This window comes from Schistocerca americana, chromosome 7 (genome assembly GCF_021461395.2).
Source record: "Schistocerca americana isolate TAMUIC-IGC-003095 chromosome 7, iqSchAmer2.1, whole genome shotgun sequence".
Classification (NCBI taxonomy): domain Eukaryota; kingdom Metazoa; phylum Arthropoda; class Insecta; order Orthoptera; family Acrididae; genus Schistocerca; species Schistocerca americana.
This window is the reverse complement of record NC_060125.1, coordinates 168542622-168564085: the sequence shown is the minus strand read 5'-3', so window position 1 is coordinate 168564085 and position 21464 is coordinate 168542622.

Here is a 21464-nt window from a genome sequence, read left to right as displayed (position 1 = left end):
CGAATGTGAAGTACGGGCTGTTATAGGATTTCTTTGTGCGAAAGGCCTAAAAGCGATCGATATTCATCGTGAGATCTGTGCAGTTTACGGAGAAAACATTATGAGTGATGGAATAGTAAGAAAGAGGGTGAGAGCATTTAAAGATGGCCGCACAAATGTGCATTATGAACAACGGAGTGGGCGTTCTTCGGTCGTTAATGAAAGTTTGGTGCAGGAAGTGGACAATAAGGTGAGAGAAAACTGACGCTATACGATTTCCTCCTTGCGGGATGGCTTTCCTAATGTTTCTCGTAGTGTTTTGTATGGCATTGTGACAGAGCGCTTGAATTACCGAAAGTTGTGCGCACGTCGGGTACCGTAAATGTTGACGGATGTGCACAAAACCAAACGTTTAGACAGTGCATTGACTTTCCTTGAGGGGTACTACAACGACGGTGATGATTTCTTAAGCCAAATTGTTACGGGCGATGAAACATGGGTGGCCTACGTCACACCAGAATCGAAGCAATAATCCATGGAAGTTGAGCAGGGGCATCGTTTTGCTGCAAGACAATGCCCGTCCGCATGTGGCGAATCAGACCAAAGATCTCAATACATATTTTCGGTGGGACACTCTAGATCATCTTCCGTTCAGCCCCGATCTTGCGCCCAGTGACTACTATCTGCTTCTGCACTTGAAGAAATAACTGGGTGGTCAGCGTCTTCAACACGAAGACGAAGTCAAAACAGTGGTGTTGCAGTGGTTAACAAGTCAGGCGGCAGACTTCTATTAGGAGGGTACTCAAGAACTGGTACAACGTTATGACAAGTGCCTCAATATTGACGGAAATTATGTAGAAAAGTAGATTAAGGTACAGGCTTTCATGTAAAAATAAAATTACTGAGATATATTAGCACGTCTTTTTTAATTTCAAAACGGTACTTACTTATAAAACACGCCTCGTAAAATACTTCCAGTCCCACAGTCGTACTGTGGCGGGTGAACTTCGTACCTTTGGAAATTTGAAAACCCGCTGTTTACGGCGCGCAGCGCTCTCTTTGGAAGTGACGCCACACGCGCCTGCTGTCGCGACCTGAGACTACGGCAGAGGACGACGGGATCTTTCCTATCGTGGCTTTCCACAGTGCGGAAATCGCCGAAAGTATTAGCCGCGTTCAGCAGTCGGGTAATTGATTTTGCCTGCTGTCAGTGGGACGTGAAGCTATCTAGGTTCAGATTGAGTGATAATATTTCGATCGCGCCGTTGGTTGCAGCAAAGTCGTGCGGTATACCATCTGATAGTTCCCTATTGGGGACAGGGGGCGGGGGGGGGGGGTGCTTTGAGTGTTTTGGCTCACAAGACAATCATCAGATCTGTTAATCATCGAGTCTGATGAGTCTGCTTGTGTAGAGGGCTCCGTCCTGAGTAGCTGGCTGGATGCTTTACGTGCGCGGACCCCAGTTTCCGAGAAAATCGATGCTGAAATTCTGGGCGTACCTTCTATAATTTTTTTTTCTTTTTTCTTTATTGAGTTTCGATTCGGGCTGGCAGCAGCTTAGTATGCCGCTCTTCAGCCTACAGAATTTGTTTTAAAAAGATGAAGATAATAAAAACAGATGATAATATCGGATACTTAAATGGTAGCATGGCGGAAAATCGTGGAACTTAAAACATAGAACAAAGGGATGATGATGCTAATAAAATACGTATGAAGCAGACAGATAAAATAATAGACAATTAAAAAACATGGCGACAGTCTGGTTTCTGTTCGCAAGAGACATAAAATTCACACCCAGCGACAGCATGATTTCTGTTCGCAACACTTTGGAAAGACGAACAACACTGAACTTTCACTTGTACACTGCACAGAAAAGTTGGCAGATATGACATACCACAGCCGAGGGCAGACGGGGGGGAACCTGGACAGATGATGGGAAAGAAAAAGGGGGGGAAGGAGAGGAAAAACTAAGGGGGGGAAGCGGAAAGGAGCCAATGGCAGACGAGGACCCATAAGAGGGGGGAGGGCTGGGCAGATGCGACAGGGAGTGGGGAAAGGTAGAGGAGGGGAATACAAAAGGACTCAGGGAGGAGAGAAAGGAGGCAGGGAGAGGTTAGGTGGGGAGAAAACAGGATGGAAGAGGGGGGGGGAGAGGGAGCCCAGGGAAAGGACAGAGGAAAGGAGGGGGGGAGGGGTGAGGATCAGAGTTGATAGGAGGGATAAATGGAGGGAGAGAGGGTATCATCCGGGAGGGGGAGTTGATGGGAGCCACCTTGGGAAAGGAGATGAAGGGTGTAGAGAGGTAGAGATGGGGGAAAGGAATGAGGTCATTGAGGATCCGTGTGGGGGACGGGAGGCGAATACGGAAGGCGAGGCGGAGTGCATGGCGCTCGAGGATCTGGAGGGACTTATAGAATTTGGGGGGCGGGGGGAAGGATGGGCGGATATCCAGGTGGGACTGGCATAACAGAGGTTCTATGACTGCAACAGTAGCTGTTTTAGATCATCGACTAGGCATGAGTAGCAGGGAGATTGTAATTAAAGTTAAACTTTCTAAACGCTGTAGAAATAACACCATTGGTCACAATGACATCAAACTGCAACGGAATATTATCGGAGCAGAGGGAAAACGTATGGCAGAAGAAAAAAAAATAGTGTGAAAATTGATCAGTTGATGACACTGTATGCGTCATAACAAGTAAATGAAAACACCTGTCATGCACACAACACATTGAAGTTGGTATAAACACGCCAGGTACACGGCTTTTCCTCCTTTCGTGTCTGCGACGTTCGCCTTGACTGTCTCAATGCAGGATTGCGCTCTGCTTGTAAAGCTGTATTACAAGAATGATGCCTGTGCACACGTTGCTCTGCAAAAGTTCTGGACACTGAAGCGTTTGAAAAAAGGTGTTGGTCCAATGACTGCAGTTGGTCTGGAGAAAAAGATTCGGAAGTTCGAAAAGACGGATTCTTTTGGTGTGCATCCTCGTAGAGGGAGGAAACGAATTGACACGATGTCAGTGGAAGCAGTGGTCACTGCAATGTAGGAGGAGACGATTGGTGGTGCGCAATTGTGTAGTGCACGAAGAATTGCCCGGACATTGGACATAGACGTGAGTACGGTGCGCAAAATCCTACGAAACATCTTTCTTTGATATCCATTCAAAATTACCCATGTGCACTAGTTGGTTCCTGTTGACCTGCCAGCAAGAGAGACCTTTGCTTTCGAATTTCTTGCTCTCATGGAAGTGGTCAATGATTGGCCGTGGAACATCTTTTCGACAGACGAAGCCCACTTCCATCTGACAGGGTATGTCAATACACAGAATACACATCCACACACAAATAAACCAGTACCACTTCATCCTGAAAAGGTCAGCGTGAGGTACGGGTTTACAGGTTTCCGAAGAGTCAGGTGCTTCCGATCCCGTTACCTGTACCATCATTGGTAAGCTCTACGAGTGTCTTTTGCGCAACCGACTGATGACCTCAGATATTAAGTCCCATAGTGCTCAGAGCCATTTTGCGCAACCACGACATTCCAGCTCTCCAACAGCGTGGATGTCTGTATAGGGATCATTTTATACAAGATGGTGCACCTCCGCACATTGCAAATCCAGTTAAGCAGCTGCTAAAGCGCCATTTCGGAAATGCTAGAATTATCAGCCGCAATTTCCCTACCGCCTCGCCGTGCCGATCAACTGATCTTAATCCATGTGACTTCTGGCTGAGAGGCTGTCCGAAAGATATTGTGTTCAGTGTTCCGATTGCAAACTTAGCTGCATTGAAGGCACGCTTTGCGCAACACATTCTGAACGTGACCCCGAAAACACTTCGATCAGTTGTGGAACAAGCTGTTTCTCGATTTCAACTTGTTGCAGAAAACGATGGACAGCGTATTGAACATGTTTTGTACCAGTCACACGAAAATTAATAATCCGATTTGATTTTGATTGATGCTTTTTATGCGGTTTTTGGCCTCAGGACAATTAAAAACCGATTTTTCCCATCCAATGCGATATAACCTTGCCGTGGTAGATGGGCTTTCGTTGCTAACAGTATCACACCTGTACACCCACGCACACTGAGTAGTACAGTTTGCTTAACGTCAAGCATACACCTTAGGCATTGTTGTACGAGTCATTTGTTATTTGTAGTCGACTGCTCTTAAATTATGATGCTCACAGAGCCCTCTATTACTACATTTTGTAACTATTTCTTTTTCTTCTGCCGTACGTTTTCACCCTTCTCCGATAATATTCTGTTGCAATTTGACGTCATTCCGACCAGTGGTGGTATTCCTACAGTGGTTTGAAAGTTTAATTATAATCGCCGTGTATTACGCAAAATTATTCAGAAATAGTCATTTTCGCTGAAGTAATTTCATTAATAAATCTATCATTACAGCAGACGTCCTACAAATATCTATTCCCTTTGCAGTTCGTAATTAAAATTTAAAATATCTGGACAACGTACGCTTGATTCATAAGGAGTCCAGACTGATCACATACTTTACGATCCAATAGTTCTAGAAGAGAGAAAAGTTTGTATCTGCACCACAGAAATTATCTCGCCCAAATGTACTCCACTTTGCCAATCCTGCGATGTTTATTTTTACTGGCATATAAGAACTTTTACGAGAAAAATTCAAAATGCTCCCAACTTGTTAAAGAGTAATAGAGAAATCGCTTGAGGAACGATTCCGTACCATTGCACTCTTTAATTCTGCATCGATTTAGTGTACCTGCCTTCACAGGTGTGTGGTTCGCATCGAAATTGATTGGAGAAAGAACAACATTTTACAATGTAACCGAACTGTGTTTTCCGTTATGGCTTCTGAAAAATTTGTGAGCAATGCAGTAGCTTTCATTAAGCGTGCGCCGCGCTCTATGAAATTGTGTTTCGATTGCTTCTACGACAGATACCACCCGGAATTCGGTTCCAGCACAGCAAGCGGTGGAAGCGATAGCGAATAAGACGACTCTGGAATCTATTCTGTAACAAACGGAATACACAGTTGAAGAAAGTTTCTTGTAGTGATTGATTTTTTAATGAAATTACTACTGTTGAAATGATTGTTTTTGAATACTTACGAGAAGAAGAGCTTCTTAGCCGCGTCCGCTATGAAAAACGTTATTGGAGATAACCGGTTTTGATAAAACTACGTTGCCTTTTCCAGGTTTTCATAAGGGTTATTACAAACAGTTTGGGCTAGCTACACACAAAACCTTTCCACTGAATTTCCAGGTACATAAGACATGCAATAAGCCATGCGTTAGTCTTGTGTCTCCCTGGTAGGCATGACATATTGTGTTGTGGGAACGGCTATTTTGGTGAATTGTGATGTACACAGTAATTTTAAATTTGAGGTGCGAACGCATCGCTCATTACATGTCTTATGTACCTGTAAATTTTGTGTAGAACTGGCACAAGATTATTGTAATAAGCTTTATGAAGACCTGAAGGTGGTAACTTATCGAAAACGGTTACGTACAATAATTTTTATTTATAGCGATCTCGGATAAGAAGTTCTTTTTAAGTAGTTACTAAAGATCGCCCCTTCGAGCTCAACGTGAGTAACTGGTAGTTTTGAATAATTTTGCGTAGCATATGGTATACTATATATTGGAATGTTCGATGGAACTGGTAAAAAAGGAAAGTACGCAAGCAGAATCTGAACCTTATCGCTACGCTACTCGCGAGTGGTCGATGGGCAAAACATGACTAACGCCGCAGGTGCGGGAGGTACGCATAAATATTCCACATCGATTTTCTCGGAAACTTGGGGTCGTCGCATGAAAAGCCAATAACCAGGTACTGAGGATAGGGCCCTCTACAGCGTACCGAAGGCTGATCACAATCGGCGATTAACACGTACCACGTTCCCTTTGTCAGGGCACTGACGTTGGTCATTCAGACATGGTTTCACGCGTTATCGACCGGAAGGCCAACGTTGCGTAATTTTGCGTGTGGTTTAGTGTGCGCCTTGAGTAACTGATGTCCCCGATTTGGAAATCGGATTTTGCCTCTGCGTGAATGTTTTTACATTAACGTGTTGCTGTTGACTTGGAGACGCTTATGTCTGCTATGTGTGCGAAACTGTTGAGTCTATCAGCTACAGTTGCTGGTTTAATACCCTATACTGTCAGCGGTATTTGTAGAGTTTAGTGTTTGAGGCAGGACTTGTACTGACTTCGTTATAAGAGGACTGCACTATTCGCGCAGGCAGTCGAGTGGCGTCTGGCGAAGCCAGTTCGCCATCGAGAGGACATGATTTAATTGTGCTGCGGTTTGTTGATTTAAGCGTTGGTTCACCGTGTTGTGACAACACCGACTCAAAGGAAGGCCTCGCCGCTTGTTGGTGACATCACGTCAGCTAGGCACGGCGAACGCCAGGTCTGTTGCAGGCAGAAACGCCTGAGCGTGCTTATCACTATAAATCTCTTATTTTTGGACAAAATGTTTGGTATTGTTTTGGAATCTACAGTTTTATTTAGATGAAAGATTTTCTTACTATCGTAAAGCTACAAATGAAGATCATAGTTCTGTATTATTGAATCCTGTCGAAACAAACGTAGATCAATATGAGAAGATGCCTTGCCCCACTGCAAGCTTCGGAAATTTTACATTCAAGTAACTATATTTACTTGATCCATTTTGCTATCGAAATTTACCCCAACTCCCTTACAATTAACTCATTTCTTTTATTTATTTATTTATTTTCGTTTGACATCGTCACTGGAAATGTGAACTAATTTACATGTGTAAATGTCCAACTGTTGCCAGTCATTAGATTACAGTCGTTTTCAACGAAAGGAATTCTAAACAGGAAACAAAATGGCTTCGTACATCGAAAATACTGCTGAGCTTAAATTTTTTAAAACATGCACATTAGAAAAGACAAATATTCCCCTCTTGCAACTGAAAGGAGAAACTTTATAAGATAAAAAAAATTTATTTGATAAAACAAGTGTCTCTCTTTTGCCTCTTCTTCTGTCTCCCACCCCCTCCCCCCAACGTGTACAATCGCAAGATATTTCATTAACATTCAGTGCTCCTCACCCCGTAGTCAACCAAGATACCTAAAGAAGAGCACCAATATGTTCACAGTTTCTTGTAAAAGCAACCCGGTACAAACGTAACTTCCTCAGATTTACAAACAAGGTAAAGAAGCACGAATTCTGTTGCTGCTGGACCATGAAGTTGTTTTTGTCTGTCAATCCTTAAAACAGGTGGAAATTTAAGTTCAGGGGTACACTATTTGTTAAGAAGTGTAATGAATTGCACAATTCATTGATTGCAGAAATCTCTCAGAACAATGTGTGTTGGTCAACTACCGCCAATAGTTTCACATTTTCCTGTGTCAGGGAGGGAGACACCACCATTATGAGTATGCCTGCAACAGGCCTGGCGTTCGCCGTGCCTAGCTGACGTGACGTCACCAACAAGCGCCGAGGCTTTCCTTTGAGTCGCTGTTGGTTGTGATCGGCTGGGTGAGTTGAACTAGGCAGCGGGACGTAAGGTTAAATCGTCACGTGGTCAGGTTGTCTTGTTTGTATTTGTCAATGACGTGAGCGGTGCCGGAAAAGAACCCGAGTGAACTGTGAGTTGCACTGTGAATTTTCTTATTTTGCTCCTCGCCCCTGTATTTCTTGAGTGGTCTTAAATGCACTCGCTTTCGGTTTTCATTGATCTGCGAAACGCTCGCTCTGTTGTTACCGTGTGAATGACTGAGCAGAATTTGTGTTGACGCATTATTACAGCCTTGCCCGGCGAGAGTGGTAACAAAGGAAAAGAATGTGTGCTAGTAAAGTCAGTGATAAATAAGACTTTCCTTTCGTGCCTCTGAGTAAGGTACCGCCGTACGCTGGAGCTACCTCGTGTTAGTGGGGTTACTGTCTACCTAGCGATACAGGGCTAAAGCCGTTGGCAAAAGGACCGTCATTGGAACGTTGAGCGTGTCGAGTTTCTGACGTCACAGCGTGGAATAATACGTTGGGGAGTCTTTCTGAAAATGCGGAGCAATATCTAGCGTGTCATATATTCTGAACTTGCGTATGACCGTACCCCAATGACAGGAAAGAACGCCACCTACGTCACATGCATACCATCTCTCGTCAGTACAGAGTCGCGAGGCGCCACAGTGGTTTTCAGCTGAAGCCTATTTGTGTATATTCCGTTCCTGAGCACCAGCAAAGTAAGGATCTCTCAATAACCTGTCGTTATTTGTGTTATTCGTTGTAATAAAATGGCGGGTTAAAGAATTATTGTAACTTGCGTATTATGAGGGTATGCCATCCAAGGCAATCATTCTTGGTAAAATTTGTTACAATTAAATGTCAGCTAGTAACATGCCTCCAATTAAAGCTTTCAAGAGATAGCAAGATGCAAAGTAAGGAAATTCAGCATTCATGGGTGGTATAGCACAACGAGTAGTGTTGTACAATTGAGAGGTAATAGGTGATGTGTTGCTTGTTCACGTTTCCCTAGATCCAGTTTTTTTTTTTTACTAGCCTTCGCGTAGTATAATATGTTCTGCTACTTTCTTGTTAATTTATTAAGGTATGCTCTTACATATTCGATATCATGTAAATGTAAGTGCTCTCTTTCTGATGAGTGAGTTTCTGCGATTGACTTAATCTGCACGACAGCTTGCACTACTTGCAGTAAGATATTGTGCAGTTTCTTATTTTAAGTTTTGTATTTCATATCTTTTAAAGATTCTGCCACTGAATAGGAACAGTGATCAAGTAAGAATGACCGCCTCTAGTAAAAAGTGAGAATGACTAAGTAATTTTTGTTATACGCAGAACTATTGTAAATTTGTATCACAATATTTTTTTCTTTGTTGTTATTTCATCCCTCCCTTCTCCCATGTGGGCAAGGGGGTTGGGCTGTCAGCCGGCCGGGGTGGCCGAGCGGTTCTAGGCGCTACAGTCTGGAACTGCGCGACCCCTACGGTCGCAGGTTCGAATTCTGCCTTTGGCATGGATGTTTGTGATGTCCTTAGGTTAGTTAGGTTTAAGTAGTTCTGAGTTCTAGGGGACTGATGACCTCAGAAGTTTAGTCCCATAGTGCTCAGAGCCATTTTTTTATTCTACAGTTGCAGCAAGTTTGCTCTGTTTTTTGTATGTCTAGGGGCCATCCGCGACACGAGCTCATACACAGAGCAAACGCACTGCAAATGTGGAATATGTTGGTGGAGGCGACTGAATGCAATCGAGTACATTGCTATACTACCCCTCCCGATCAGAAAAAAATAGTGCATTTGCGGTAGATGTTGGCAGCTGTACTACATTTACAAGCAATTTTAAAAACACAGAACGGGAAGTTATGTCTGATATGTTAGTAATACACACGTGCATTACAGTTTATTTACAGACACTGAACGCGAGAGACACGCTCAGGTCGTGTAATTTGTTCAAGAAGCTGGAAGAAATTGCTTAATATAGTTTTCTTCCCCCACCCCCATGAACCAAGGACCTTGCCGTTGGTGGGGAGGCTTGCGTGCCTCAGCGATACAGATGGCCGTACCGTAGGTGCAACCACAACGGAGGGATATCTGTTGAGAGGCCAGACAAACATGTGGTTCCTGAAGAGGGGCAGCAGCCTTTTCAGTAGTTGCAGGGGCAACAGTCTGGATGATTGACTGATCTGGCCTTGTAACACTAACCAAAATGGCCTTGTTGTGCTGGTACTGCGAACGGCTGAAAGCAAGGGGAAACTACAGCCGTAATTTTTCCCGAGGGCATGCAGCTTTACTGTATGATTAAATGATGATGGCGTCCTCTTGGGTAAAATATTCCGGAGATAAAATAGTCCCCCATTCGGATCTTTGGGCGGGGACCACTCAGGAGGACGTCGTTATCAGGAGAAAGAAAACTGGCGTTCTACGGATCGGTGCGTGGAATGTCAGATCCCTTAATCGGCCAGGTAGGTTAGAAAATTTAAAAAGGGAAATGGACAGGTTACAGTTAGATATAATGAGAATTAGTGAAGTTCGGTGGCAGGAGGAACAAGACTTTTGGTCAGGTGAATACAGGGTTATAAATACAAAATCTAATAGGGGTAATGCAGGAGTAGATTTAATAATGAATAAAAAAATAGGAGTGCGGGTAAGCTACTAAAAACAGCATAGTGAACGCGTTATTGTGGCCAAGATAGATACGAAGCCCACGCCTACTACAGTAGTACAAGTATGTGCCAACTAGCTCTGCAGATGATGAAGAAATTGATGAAATGTGTGACGAGATAAAAGAAATTATTCAGGTAGTGAAGGGAGACGAAAATTTAATAGTCATGGGTGACTGGAATTCGAGAGTAGGAAAAGGGAGAGAAGGAAACATAGTCGGTGTATATGGATTGGGGGTAAGAAATGAAAGAGGAAGCCGTCTGGTAGAATTTTGCACAGGGCATAAATTAATCATAGCTAACACTTGGTTCAAGAATCATGAAAGAAGGTTGTATACATGGAAGAACCCTGGAGATACTAAAAGGTATCAGATAGATTATATAATGGTAAGACAGAGATTTGGGAATCAGGTTTTAAATTGTAAGACATTTCCAGAGGCAGATGTGTACTCTGACCACAATCTATTGGTTATGAACTGTAGATTAAAACTGAAGAAACTGCAAAAAGGTGGGAATTTAAGGAGATGGGACCTGGACAAACTGACTACACCAGAGGTTGTAGAGAGTTTCAGGGAGAGCATAAGGGAACAATTGACAGGAATGGGGGAAGGAAATACAGTTGAAGAAGAATGGGTAGCTTTGAGGGATGAAGTAGTGAAGGCAGCAGACGATCAAGTAGGTAAAAAGACGAGGGCTGGTAGAAACCCTTGGGTAACAGAAGAAATATTGAATATAGTTGATGAAAGGAGAACATATAAAATGCCGTAAATGAAGCAGGCAAAAAGGAATACAAACGTCTCAAAAATGAGATCGACAGGAAGCGCAACACTGCTAAGCAGGGATGGCTAGAGGACAAATGTAAGGATGTAGAGGGTTATTTATCTCACTAGGGGTAAGATAGATACTGCCCACAGGAAAATTAAAGAGACCTTTGGAGAAAAGAGAACCACTTGTATGAATATCAAGAGCTTAGATGGAAACCCAGTTCTAAGCAAAGAAGGGAAAGCAGAAAGGTAGAAGGAACTTTTTTTTTTTTTTTTTTTTTTTTTTTTTTTTTTTTTTTTTTTTTTTTTTTTTTTTTTTTTTTGGTCATCAGTCTACCGACTGGTTTGATGCGGCCCGCCACGAATTCCTTTCCTGTGCTAACCTCTTCATCTCAGAGAGTAGCACTTGCAACCTACGTCCTCAATTATTTGCTTGACGTATTCCAATCTCTGCCTTCCTCTACAGTTTTTGCCCTCTACAGCTCCCTCTAGTACCATGGAAGTCATTCCCTCATGTCTTAGCAAATGTCCTATCATCCTGTCCCTTCTCCTTATCAGTGTTTTCCACATATTCCTTTCCTCTCCGATTCTGCGTAGAACCTCCTCATTCCCTACCTTATCAGTCCACCTAATTTTCAACATTCGTCTATAGCACTACATCTCAAATGCTTCGATTCTCTTCTGTTCCGGTTTTCGCACAGTCAATGTTTCACTACCATACAATGCTGTACTCCAGACATACATCCTCAGAAATTTCTTCCTCAAATTAAGGCCGGTATTTGACATTAGTAGACTTCTCTTGGCCAGAAATGCCTTTTTTCCCAAAGCGAGTCTGCTTTTGATGTCCTCCTTGCTCCGTCCGTCATTGGTTATTTTACTGCCTCGGTAGCAGAATTCCTTAACATCATTGACTTCGTGACCATCAATCCTGATGTTAAGTTTCTCGCTGTTCTCATTTCTACTACTTCTCATTACCTTCGTCTTTCTCCGATTTACTCTCAAATCATACTGTGTACTCATTAGACTGTTCATCCCGTTCTGCAGATCTTTTAATTCTTCTTCACTTTCACTCAGGATAGCAATGTCATCAGCGAATCGGATCATTGATATCCTTTCACCTTGTATTTTTATTCAACTCCTGAACCTTTCTTTTATTTCCATCATTGCTTCCTCGATGTACAGATTGAAGAGTAGGGGCGAAAGGCTACAGCCTTGTCTTACACCCTTCTTAATACCCGCACTTCGTTCTGGATCGTCCACTCTTATTATTCCCTCTAGGTTGTTGTACATATTGTATATGACCCGTCTCTCCCTATAGCTTACCCCTACTTTTTTCAGAATCTCGAACAGCTTGCACCATTTTATATTGTCGAACGCTTTTTCCAGGTCGACAAATCCTATGAAAGTGTCTTGATTTTTCTTTAGCCTTGCTTCCATTATTAGCCGTAACGTCAGAATTGCCTCTCTCGTCCCTTTACTTTTCCTAAAGCCAAACTAATCGTCACCTAGCGCATTCTCAATTTTCTTTTCCATTCTTCTGTATATTATTCTTGTAAGCAGCTTCGATGTATGAGCTGTTAAGCTGATTGTGCGATAATTCTCGCACTTGTCAGCTCTTGCCGTCTTCGGAATTGTGTGGATGATGCTTTTCCGAAAGTCAGATGGTATATCGCCAGATTCATATATTCCACACACGAACGTGAATAGCCGTTTTGTTGCCACTTCCCACAACGATTTTAGAAATTCTGATGGAATGTTATCTATCCCTTCTGCCTTATTTGACCGTAAGTCCTCCAAAGCTCTTTTAAATTCCGATTCTAATACGGGATCCCCTATCTCTTCTAAATCGACTCCTGTTTCTTCTTCTATCACATCAGACAAATCGTCACCCTCATAGAGGCTTTCAATGTATTCTTTCCACCTATCTGCTCTCTCCTCTGCATTTAACAGTGGAATTCCCGTTGCACTCTTAATGTTACCACCGTTGCTTTTAATGTCACCAAAGGTTGTTTTGACTTTCCTGTATGGTGAGTCTATCCTTCCGACAATCATATCTTTTTCGATGTCTTCACATTTTTCCTGCAGCCATTTCGTCTTAGCTTCCATGCACTTCATATTTATTTCATTCCTCAGCGACTTGTATTTCTGTATTCCTGATTTTCCCGAAACATGTTTGTACTTCCTCCTTTCATCAATCAACTGAAGTATTTCTTCTGTTACCCATGGTTTCTTCGCAGCTACCTTCTTTGTACCTACGTTTTTCTTCCCAACTTCTGTGATGGCCCTTTTTAGAGATGTCCATTCCTCTTCAACTGTACTGCCTACTGCACTATTCCTTATTGCTGTATCTATACCGTTAGAGAACTTCAAACGTATCTCGTCATTCCTTAGTACTTCTGTATCCCACTTCATTGCGTATTGATTCTTCCTGACTAATGTCTTGAACTTCAACCTACTCTTCATCACTACTATATTGTGATCTGAGTCTATATCTGCTCCTGGGTACGCCTTACAATCCAGTATCTGATTTCGAAATCTCTGTCTGACCATGATGTAATCTAATTGAAATCTTCCCGTATCTCCCGGCCTTTTCCAAGTATACCTCCTCCTCTTGTGATTCTTGAACAAGGTATTCGCTATTACTAGCTGAAACTTGTTACAGAACTCAATTAGTCTTTCTCCTCTTTCATTCCTTGTCCCAAGCCCATATTCTCCTGTAACCTTTTCTTCTACTCCTTCCCCTACAACTGCATTCCAGTCGCCCATGACTATTAGATTTTCGTCCCCCTTTACATACTGCATTACCCTTTCAATATCCTCATACACTTTCTCTATCTGTACGTCTTCAGCTTGCGACGTCGGCATGTATACCTGAACTATCGTTGTCGGTGTTGGTCTGCTGTCGATTCTAATTAGAACAACCCGGTCATTGAACTGTTCACAGTAACAAACCCTCTGCCCTACCTTTTCATAACGAATCCCACACCTGTTATACCATTTTCTGCTGCTGCTGATGTTACCCGATACTCATCTGACCAGAAATCCTTGTCGTCCTTCCACTTCACTTCACTGACCCCTACTATATCTAGATTGAGCCTTTGCATTTCCCTTTTCAGATTTTCTAGTTTCCCTACCACGTTCAAGCTTCTGACATTCCACGCCCCGACTCGTAGAACGTTATCCTTTCGTTGATTATTCAATCTTTTCCTCAGGGTAACCTCCCCCTTGGAAGTCCCCTCCCAGAGATCCGAATGGGGGACTGTTCCGGAATCTTTTGTCAGTGGAGAGATCATCATGACACTTCTTCAATTACAGGCCACATGTCCTGTGGATACACGTTACGTGTCTTTAATGCAGTGGTTTCCATTGCCTTCTGCATCCTCATGTCGTTGATCATTGCTGATTCTTCTGCCTTTAGGGACAGTTTCCCACCCCTAGGACAAGAGAGTGCCCTGAACCTCAATCCGCTCCTCCGCCCTCTTTGACAAGGCCGTTGGCAGAATGAGGCTGACTTCTTATGCCGGAAGTCTTCGGCCACCAATGCTGATTATTTATCAAAATTTAGGCAGTGGCGGGGTCGAACCCGGGACCGAAGACGTTTAGATTATGAATCGACGACGCTACCCCTAGAACACGGGTATATAGAGGGTATGTACAAGGGCGATGTACTTGAGGACAATATTATGGAAATGGAAGAGGATGTAGATGAAGATGAAATGGGAGATGCGATACTGCATGAAGAGTTTGACAGAGCACTGAAAGACATGAGTCGAAACAAGGCCCCGGGAGTACACAACATTCCATTAGAACTACTGACGGCCTTGGGAGATCCAGTCCTGACAAAATTCTCCCATCTGGTGAGCAAGAAGTACGAGACAGGGAAGTACCCTCAGACGTCAAGAAGAATATAATAATTCCAATTCCAAAGAAAGCAGGTGTTGACAGATGTGAAAATTACCGAACTATCGGTTTAATAAGTCACAGCTGCAAAATACTAACACGAATTCTTTACAGACGAATGGAAAAACTGGTAGAAGTTAACCTCGGGGACGATCAGTTTGGATTCCTTAGAAATGATGGAACACGTGAGGCAATACTGACCTTACGACTTATCTTAGAAGGAAGATTAAGGAAAGGCAAACCTACGTTTCTAGCATTTGTAGACTTAGAGAAAGCTTTTGACAATGTTAACTGGAATACTCTCTTTCAAATTCTAACGGTGGCAGGGGTAAAATACAGGGAACGAAAGGCTATTTACAATTTGTACAGAAACCAGATGGCAGTTATAAGAGTCGAGGGGCTGAAAGGGAAGCAGTGGTTGGGAAGGGAGTGAGACAAGGTTGTAGCCTCTCCCCGATGTTGTTCAATCTGTATATCGAGCAAGCAGTAATGGAAACAAAAGAAAAATTCGGAGTAGGTGTTAAAATCCATGGAGAAGAAATGAAAACTTTGAGGTTCGCCGATGACATTGTAATTCTGTCGGAGACAGCAAGGGACTTGGAAGAGCAGTTGAACGGAATGTATCGTGTCTTGAAAGGAGGATATAAGATGAACATCAACAAAAGCAAAACGAGAATCAAGGAATGCAGTCGAATTAAGTTGGGTGATGCTGAGGGAATTATATTAGGAAATGAGACACTTAAAGTAGTGAAGGAGTTTTGCTATTTGCGGAGCAAAATAACCGATGATGGTCGATGTAGAGAAGATATAAAATGTAGACTGGCAATGGCAAGGACAGCGTTTCTGAAGAAGAAAAATTTGTTATCATCGAGTATAGATGTGTCAGGAAGTCGTTTCTGAAAGTATTTGTATGGAGTGTAGCCATGTATGGAAGTGAAACATGGACGATAAATAGTTTACACACGAAGAGAATAGAAGCTTTCGAAATGTGGTGCTACGGAAGAATGCTGAAGATTAGATGGGTAGATCACATAACTGATGAGGAGGTATTGAATAGAATAGGGGAGAAGAGGAGTTTGTGGCACAATTTGACAAGAAGAAGGGATCGGTTGGTAGGACCTGTTCTGAGGCATTGGAGGGCAGCGTGGAGGGTAAAAATCGTAGAGGGAGACCAAGAGATGAATACACTAAGCAGATTCAGAAGGATGTAGGTTGCAGTAAGTACTGGGAGGTGAAGAAGCTTGCACAGGACAGAGTTGGATGGAGAGCTGCATCAAATCAGTCTCAGGACTGAAGACCACAACAACAATCAACAACAAAGTTTCATTTTCTTTGGAGTTTAAATTCTCGCATTTTCTTTACCCTGATGGTGGTTTCGAAATAACGAGTACATTCCGTAGTGTTCGGTAGTTCTTGCATCAAAATAGTCGAAGTCTTTTTCTCCTGATTTTACGCAGGGTGAGCATGTCTCTGCCGATAATTTGTGATCGGTGGCGGTACACTTCGCTGGTCGTCACAAAATGATAAGAAGCGACTGCAGTCTAACATAAAAACTATACCGATTTTGCTCATAAAACTAAAAGAAAACGGACTTCACCTATTCTCGTGGAAAGAGGGCATTTACTACGTGTTTTTTTAATAGATTCTTGATATTAGAAGCGTTGACGTCAAATGCAATTGTTCTCCATCGCCGAAAAGCGGGCTGGTGTGGGCGTGGGTTCAGTGGAGGGTGGGGGGGGGGGGGGAGGGGGTGGCGTGTCTGCTGTGCGGTCGCCGGGTGGGGCGGCGGGTGGGGGCTCTGTCGCTATATTTTAGACGCACAAGTTGCACTTGAGGCGGTCGTCCTTTTATTTCCTATTGTTTAGTTGACTAGGTGCAGACGTAGCAGCGTCGCCGCAGAGTACGGGCAGCGGCCTTAGAGAGTGGCAGCGGGGGCGCGAGACTCCCGGCGGATCACCGTAGAGGGGGGAGGGGGAGGCATGAGGAGAAGCGAGAAGGCTTTGGTTTTCGGCAGTTTGTGACTGTACATTGAGAAGAACGCACGTTCAACTACCAGCCACTCTGGACTCTGCAGTCTTTTAGGACGATGATTTTCCCCCAGTACATGTGCTGCATTATGACCCGTTCATTATGAGTGCTGGTTTCTTCACGACAGTTTCGAAGTGTGATTAGAACTGTGACACTTCTTTTTTTTCCACCAGTTGGGGCACACATGCAGCTGAGAAAACAAGTGACTTCCTGGCAGATTAAAACTATGTGCCGTACCTGGACTCGAACTCGGGACCTTTGCCTTTTGCGGGCAAGTTCTCTACCAACTGAGCTACCCAAGCACGTCTCACGCCCCGTCCTCACAGCTTTAATTCCGACAGTACCTCGTCTCCTACCTTCCAAACTTCACAGATGCTCTCCTGCGAACCTTGCAGAACTAGCACTCCTGGAAGAAAGGATATTGCGGAGACATGGCTTAGCCACAGCCTGGGGGATGTTTCCAGAATGAAATTTTCACTCTACAGTGGTAGAACACTTGCCCGCGAAAGGCAAAGGTTCCTAGTTCGAGTCTCGGTCCGGCAAATAGTTTTACGCTGCCAGTTTTAATTTTATTTCATATCAGCGCACACTCCGCTGTAAAATTTCATTTTCAAAACAAGTGACGTCATCCAGGGGCAGGGGTAGGCGTGTTGGGGTCGGCGGGGGCTGGGTGATTAATTGATCAGTTTAATTAATTTGCATATCAATTTGATATCAAAAGTGTGCTACAACCGCCAGCTGCCTGCTACTAGCCTGCGCTTACATAAATATCTCCTGTTGCTAATCTCCACAGTGTAAACGCTAGCCCTTCTTCAATTATGTTAGACATCAGTAAGTAGTGAGAAACCAGCGAAAAGGGGAAGCCGACAGATTTGCAAAATTTTTGATTATTGTTGTTGTGGTCTTCAGATCGAACACTGGTCTGATGCAAGACTCCCTGCAGTAGAGCTGCGTGCCCTCGGGAAATATTGCGGCTGTAGTTTTCCCTTGCTTTCAGCAATTCACGGTACCAGCACAGCAAGGCCGTTTTGGTTGATGTTACATGGCCAGATCAGTCAATCGTCCAGACTGTTGTCCCTGCAACTACTGAGAAGGCCGCTGCCCTTCTCCAGGAACCACACGTTTGTGTGGCCTCTCAACGGAAACCCGTCGTTTTAGTTGTACCTACGATATAGCCATCTGCATCACTGACGCATACAAGCCACACCACCGACAGCAAGATGCATGGTTGTTCATCGAGGGGAGGAGAGGGTGGGGGGAGATTTGGGTAATATTAAGAAAAGCTGGTGCTGTAGTTCAAAGTTAAATACACTTACGCCACGCAATTAAAGTTTCTTTCCTACGCCGTATTGCCTGCTTCGCCAAAAATAGTTTATTCATCTGTAAAGTAATTCTCACGGAATATCACTTTTTGCATCGTGGGCTAACTATATACTGTTGCACCCTGTGCGTCGATTATCAGCCCCAAAAGACAATAATGCAACGTTTATAGGCTATGTTCGTTATCGCTTGTGCCCTCTTGTGTAGAAGCTTGTGCACAAATCCAAGCAAATTGTAGTGAATTGGCGAACTGTCTGGAAATACGCATTCGCCTCAGTTTGCTTCCCTTGACTCCATTGTTGAGGGGGCTTTAGGTGGCGCGTGAAGCCTCCGCGTCTGCCATAATAGCACTGGAGAGAGAGAGACAACTAAGGACAGTGACGGCACAAGCGTCTTCGTTGAGTTATCTGTCACCGCACCCATTGTGACGTACGTCGTTTCATTTCCAGGTGGGTAGACTTGTTATTACTAGTTAAGGTAGTCTTCCAAACTTCATGCTTGGTGATTTGATGATGCCCAATTTCGCGCTGACTGATTTGCTTGCTCTCTTATGCTGTGAGTTGGAATGTAATCCTTTGCCAGCTCTTATAAATGTAATCTTTTTACTATCTGACTTTACTTCTAGTCAGTTTTGGAAACATCAGGCAACACGGCAATGTTGGTATTGCCGTTCTTAAAAAAATTATTTCAATGTTTCGATTATAAAGGTTTTCATTATTATTTCATCGACGGTTTCCTACTTGCTACAGTTTTCAGCACCTGTTTCATCGCTAATATGACATTTCAAATACTTGAAACATTAAACCTTGGAAGTTGACTGTAAAGCTTCTGCTTTGACGTCACACCACAATCCTCGCAAGAGGATATCTTATAGAATTTTTTTGTCAATTTATTTTTGCGGTTGTTCAATACTTTCAAATGGTTTATGCCCCGTTAATCGAAGAGTCCAAGTGTAGTGTCTCTTCCCATTGTACGAGGTTGGATCAAAACATAATGCTCACTGTATTATAAAAATTTAGTAATAATCATGTAACAGCGGAATTAGTAGAGATCATAGCCAGTCTGATCTTCTACACAAGAGTACAGTTTAACATAGTCACCATCTATTTGTACACATTTGCGCTATCGTTTAACTGGGCATCAAACCAGTCAGGAAAACATTAAGGGTTTTGCTTCTTGAGCCATGATTAAAAAGAAGAAAATGTGTGTGTGAAATATTATGGGACTCAACTGCTAAGGTCATCAGTCGCTAAGCTTACACACCACTTAACCTAAATTATCCTAAAGAAACACACACACACCCATGCCCGAGGGAGGACTCGAACCTCCGCCGGGACCAGCCGTAAAAAGATGAAAAACAGATTTCGCTGTTAATTGTGAACCACGACGCGTGCATCTCCTCGCACCACTTCATCAGCACGTCCTGGATAGGCGTCAGTCGCAAACGTTAACGGCCAGGCGCTGCGCAGTTTATCTGCTTGTCCGTTACCAGACATGTTCACCCAGTGCTGCACACTGCTGACGTCCATCACAGGGTTCCCATACGCTTCGTCCGTGGATGAGATTAAAGCAGATTTAAAATCATGGGTCAAGAAGCAAAAGCAGACAGAGGCGATTGAAGTAGATTGTCTGATATGGTTCTCTCGGTCTTAAGCCTAACAGAAACTGTAGTTATACATTGACTTCCGATATGGGGTAATAGGAATTGGTTAGCAAGTGAAATACTGGAAATTGTGAAGACATTTATTGTAAGGGAAGCAAATATCCCATAGTGTAGCAGTATTTACAAAAAAAAAAGAACATAGAGTCAATCCATGGAACACAATCATTAAAAGAACGCTATCATACATTTCATACACAATGGGGCAATACATCGTACAAGTTAATATAGAAAGTTGCGAGCTCTATATGCCTAAGGAAAAATTGAGGTCCAAGAGGCTGTCGGATATACTAAACTGGTCAAAGAAATGACTCAGTACGGTAATACTTGGGCAAGGAAAATGAAAATGCTCCTACACACAGCAGCCTCACTAATTCATCGGTTACCAACCCATAAATTCGAATATAAATTACTGCATGTCATCGCATCATAACTACACTGTCGTAAGATACAAACCACATGGTTCCTCCGACACATATCTCAAAATTGTTCAGTTCAATCGACAATTTATACTTGAATGTAGAGATAAAAAATGGAGACACAGTAAAAACAATTATTCGATGAGGAGCGCATCTAAGACTTCCGAAACGTGGCTCATCACACCCCGAAACGAATCAATTAACCCCGGAATTTATACCACAATAACAAGTAAAATCGATTCTCTAGCGTCTAAAAAGAATTATGACATTGTGAAAGCATTTATTCATTGTGCCGTGCATCAGATAGCACTGCCCACACGTGGTTTGGCAAGCACGATTTACTAGTTACCCCACTATTGAAAACATGGGCACTTTGTTTAAAACCGTTCTATCACTCGTTGCATCCGTACTCGATCAAAAAAATGATTCAAATGGCTCTGAGCACTATGGCACTCAACTGCTGAGGTCATTAGTCCCCTAGAACTTAGAACTAGTTAAACCTAACTAACCTAAGGACATCACACACATCCATGCCCGAGGCAGGATTCGAACCTGCGACCGTAGCGGTCTCGCGGTTCCAGACTGCAGCGCCAGAACAGCGCGGCCACTTCGGCCGGCATACTCGATCATTTTATACCAGAAAAAGAGGGGTTCTGATTGCACCCATGTGGTCAGTGAGACTATCATCTAGTACGAACTCTTAACCTGACATACTAAGCTTTTCGGCATTGGATTCAGTTCAAGTGAGCACACGCTCCTATAATTTAAGCAGTTGTAGCTAAGGCATTCAACAAACATTTTTCCTGTAAGGACCCCTTACGATCAGCAATAAAAAATGCGAAATTATCCCAGTATTTTTATGAATAATTTTAGACAGAAATCCTATATGAGTCCTCCTTCATGCAACATCTTAAAGCATTTGCAGAAGGCATCACCAGCTTCTATAGGACTCTCAAACAATTATACGCTTTTGAACACTCAACTTACTCCAATGCGACAATTCACACCAGCGACCAGGAGAATTTTTCTAAAAATAGTTTAGGAATCCAAGTCACCAAATAATAAAAAGAAAAATGAAATGAAAAGCAGAAAGAAGCATGCATTTCATTCTGAAGAACATCTGGCACTCTCCCACCGAATCGATCCATTACCCCTTTATAAAGTGTGAGAGACAGGCAGAGGTTAAATTACGAAACGTTTCGACGCGTTAGTGGTCGACACATTTTAGCCTGTTCAGTAAAGCAATTTGTTTAATATTTTTAC